Source organism: Gadus chalcogrammus, chromosome 6 (genome assembly GCF_026213295.1).
Source record: "Gadus chalcogrammus isolate NIFS_2021 chromosome 6, NIFS_Gcha_1.0, whole genome shotgun sequence".
NCBI lineage: Eukaryota > Metazoa > Chordata > Actinopteri > Gadiformes > Gadidae > Gadus > Gadus chalcogrammus.
Genome location: NC_079417.1, coordinates 24242211 through 24246761, shown reverse-complemented (window position 1 = coordinate 24246761; position 4551 = coordinate 24242211). Strand labels below are relative to the sequence as shown.

Sequence of the window (4551 nt, the reverse complement as noted above, 5' to 3'; positions counted from 1 at the left end):
TTTACTAAGACAGGCCCGTTTTAAATTGTAACTTTGTTACTTTTAATACTTTCCTGCTTAATAAAAAAAAAATATATATCAGTTTATTCCGTTTTTATTGTCCAATTCCGTGATTCCGTCCGCGTTTTCGTTATCGCGGATTTCATAGGGCCCTAAAAATGGCGCGGTTTTCGAGTGTCCTCAACATTGGAACAGTGCTTGTCGGCGTTCTATGACGTAGCGTCCTTAAAAGGGCGGCCGTTGAGCACATGTGCTCAACACCATGTGTAGCCGAGCTAAATTTAATTTGATTTTGTTTTATTTTTTTATCATTGTTCATACCTTTTTTATTGTGAACTCCACCAAATATTGGTTCCTAAGTAAGTTGATTTCGTTGTTCCGTATGGCATGCCTTTTGTTTCCCTGGGGAGTGGTTTGGCGTTGCACCTGTGTGTCTAGCGTCAGTGAGCGCTGATGCACGGAGCTGGTGGGTTCCGTTTGTGTCTCTCTCCGTTAGATTTTTATGTTAACCCCTTGTTTGTTGCCCTTGAACGGCTGTGGCGGTTCACACTGCTTTGAGACGTGCTTTTAGGCACGCGGGAGAAACTCTGGTGCGTAGACAATTTAATTGAACTGTTGGAAGTTAGGATTTTGATTAACTCGTAACCTAGCTTGAGCCGGTGGTAGCTTAGTTTTTTTCCCGCCTTGATATTTCAAATGCGGTTGTTTTATCCGGTATGTGTGGTCAATTGTTTGCTTCCTTTGTTTTGTAGAGTGGAGAGTGATATCCCGGATTGTGTGTGACGCCCGTGTTGTTTTGTCTCCTTTGGAAAGGTATGCCTGTTATGTGTCTTTGTTTATGGTAAAATATGTAAAATGAGTGTGAGGAAAATGACAATTCTCTATTATATTTTATTTCCTTTATTAGTGTATATATTTAATATACTGTCTTTATATTTAATTTATTTATTTGAGATCATTTTATGCTTTGTTTACATTTTTATAATTTATTCCCTACATGTATTCATTGAAAGTCACAGGATATATTAAGCTAGCGTGAGTGAGCGCTGATGCACGGAGCTGAGTGGAGAGTGATATCCCGGATTGTGTGTGACGCCCGTGTTGTTTTGTCTCCTTTGGAAAGAATAAACCTCCAGTACTCGACTCCTGTGTGTGCCTCACTCAAAGATACAAGACACAACGCAGAAAGACATCGGTTACACATGGTTGAGCATGCTTCCTTGACATTGGGAAACATCCATGCTTCCGCATCATGGGTCCATAGCCACGCCCTACTTCATGACGTACCGGATGAAGAAATAATCTTGTTTCTTAGCAATGTTAGCATTGTAGCGTCATAAGCGAGCGATCGAAGTCGCATTGTTTACCGACCATGGAAGTACAGGTTACTTATCCCCCGATGATTCTCTATATTGTAACGACCTCGCCGGTGACATAATCATGTCGAGTCATTAGTTGAAGGTAGTTTTTAATGGACCAAAAACCAGGTAACCGAAACCCGTAACATTGTAACAACATTGAACCAACAGCTGAAAAACCGGACCCAAACAAACCCCGGTTACCCCGGCAACACGGTCTCACTCGCGTGCAGGCCCCCACCCTCCTGCTCCTCCAAGGCCCCCCCCCCAGCCGACCCAACGATTCGCCCCCCACGCTGATCGACAAGAATAACATTACAATACATGCACACAGAACAACTGGCACAACGGACAACGAAATACAATGCAACACACAACACACAAACCATTCAACTGTCCCAGGGTCGCTACATTGCCTCCCCCCTTCAAAGTTCCTCGTCCTCGAGGGAACAAACAAAGTCTCGGAAGCGACCCGGCGCTCTCCTCTCCCTACGAGGCCGCGTTGGGGCCACGGGGGGCTGGGGAGAAGCGCCTGGGGGCGAGAGGGGCCCACGAGTGTCAGGCCCGGGGGCGGGCAGGGGGAATGGGAGGGGCGGGGCTGGGGGCCAAGTTGCTGACTGTGGTGATCGACAGGGAGGGGAGACAAGGATAGGGTTAGGTGGGGACCCAGGGCCAGAACACTGAGGTGTGCGTGTCCGGGGCCCATTCGCACCGGTGCGGGGAGCTGCAGGGCTCGCTGGAGTAGGTTGAGGGGTGGCGGTGCCTCGATAAGGAGCCAACCGGTCTCTGTGGAGAGCCACCCTCCTTCCCCGAGGTGGTAGCTGGACCCTGTACACCACCTCCCCCATCCTCTCAAGGACCCTGCATGGCCCGATCCACTCGCTATCGAGCTTTGGGCATCTTCCCTTCTTTCTTTGCGGGCTGTAGGTCCAGACCAGCTCCCCAGCCTCAAAGTGCCTGCCACGGGAACGCACATCATAGTTCCTTTTCTGCCTCACCCCTGCGCTCAGCAGCTGTCCCCTGGCGAAGGAGTGAGCCGTCTCCAGGCGGTCCTGGAGTCTCCTGGCATACTCTGGGCCGGGAGGAACAGGGGGAGAATCGGGCGGCCGGCCAAACGCCAGGTCAGCTGGGGTGCGAATCTCCCTGCCCAACATCAGCAGAGCAGGCGTGCAGGACGTCGACTCCTGGACAGCTGACCTGTACGCCATTAACACCAGAGGCAGATGATTGTCCCAGTCCCGCTGATGCTCAGCCGAGACAATGGCCAGCTGCTGCTCCATACAGCGATGAAATCGCTCCACCAAGCCGTCACTCTGTGGGTGAAGGGGGGTAGTACGGCTCTTCTGCATGTCCAGCCTGCTACATAAAGCCGCAAAGACACGGGATTCAAAATTTCTCCCCTGGTCACTGTGGATGGACTCCGCTGCCCCAAAACGGCTAATCATCCCCCCGACCAAAGCGTCCGCTATGGTCTCCGCCCCCTGGTCAGGCAGAGCGTACGCCTCCGGCCACTTGGTAAAATAGTCCATGGCCGTGAGGACATACTTGTTCCCCCTCTCTGTGCAGGGTAGCGGGCCCACCACATCCACCCCAACCCTCTCCATAGGGGACCCCACAGGGAACTGCTGTAGCTGGGCATGGGACCTTTCAGTGGGGCCTTTGCGGGCTGTGCAGCCATCACAGCGGCGACAGAAGTCCTCGACGTCCCTCTTGTGCTGCCCCTAGTAGAAGCCAAGGCGGAGGCGACGCAGGGTCTTTGTCACCCCAAAGTGCCCTAAGCCCACGGCACCATGGACCGCTTGAAGTACTTCCCCACGCAGAGAGTGAGGCACCACCACCTGCCACCTCACCTCTCCGGTGGCGGGTTCCTTCCAGGCCCGCTGAAGCACGCCATCCCACAGTCGCAGGGCCTCGAACTTAGCCCACAGTCCCTTTGTGACCAGGGAGAGAACGGCCACTTCTTCCCATGGGGGCCGCCGCTGTTGGTCCAACCACTGGAGCACTGGTCGAAGGTCTGCGTCCTCCTCCTGCTGCCGTCTCCATCCTGCGGTGTCGACCTCCCGGAGCTCACAGCAGACTGGGGACGCCACCTCCACCGCAGAACATCCCTCCTCCTGGCTGCACAGCTCCTTCTCACGGCTCTCCATCCTTTCACAGTAGCGGCAGTCATCCTGACTGCAGGGGCGTCGGGAGAGGGCGTCTGCATTAGTATGGCGTACCCCTGCCCTGTGCACCACACTGAAGCTGTAGGACTGCAGCTCCTCGATCCACCGTGCGACCTGCCCTTCTGGCTCCTTGAAAGACATGAGCCACTGGAGCGCGGAGTGGTCAGTCCTTACAGTGAAGCGCAGGCCACAGAGGTAATACTTGAAGTGGCGTACAGCTCTAACGATAGCCAGCAACTCGCGACGAGTGACGCAGTAGCGGCGTTCAGCTTTGTTAAATGTCCTGCTGTAGTACGCCACCACCCGCTCCCCTTCCGGCCCCTCCTGTGCCAGCACGGCGCCATTGCCAACGTTACTAGCGTCCGTGTCCAGGATGAAGGGCAGGGCAGGGTCAGGAGGGGAGAGCACCGGGGCTTTGGTGAGAGCTCCCTTGAGTGTCTCGAAAGCAGACTGGCAATCCTCTGCCCACACAAACTCCCTGTCCTTCTGTAGCAGGCGGAACAGGGGAGCGGCCACACAGGAGAAGCCCCTCACAAAGCGTCTGTAGTAAGACGCCAGTCCGAGGAAGCTTTTCAGCTGTCTGGTGTCAGTGGGGGTGGGCCAGTCCTGGACAGCTTGCACTTTGTCCTCCATGGTGCTAATGCCTTCTCCCCCCACCCTGTGCCCAAGGAAAGTTACCTCTCTCCTCAGGAAATGGCACTTATCAGGATGGAGCTTCAAGCCCGCCGCAGCTACTCTCTCCAGAACCTGACGCAGTGAGGCAAGTGCTGTCTCGAAGGAGCCCCCGTGTGCCAGTATATCGTCCAGGTAGACGATACACTGCTGCCGGGGGATGCCGGCGAGCACTCTGTCCATCAGCCTCTCGAAGGTCGCAGGTGCATTGCAGAGGCCGAAAGGGAGGACCCGAAACTGCCACAATCCTCTGCTAGTGCAGAATGCAGTCTTGGGTCTGGCGTCCGGGGCGAGAGGGCACTGGAAGTAGCCAGAGCAGAGATCGAGTGAGGAGAACCAGGACGACCCAGCTACGA

The 4551-nt window shown here is 54.4% G+C and overlaps 1 long non-coding RNA gene across 1 annotated transcript; it reads left to right on the top strand.

Moving 5' to 3' along the window:
* The first annotated feature begins 272 nt into the window (after positions 1 to 272).
* Positions 273 to 1205, top strand: LOC130383863 (uncharacterized). The gene is made up of 2 exons (XR_008895855.1): positions 273 to 466; positions 753 to 1205. It is a non-coding gene; the product is annotated as an uncharacterized LOC130383863 (long non-coding RNA).
* The last annotated feature ends 3346 nt before the right edge of the window (positions 1206 to 4551 follow it).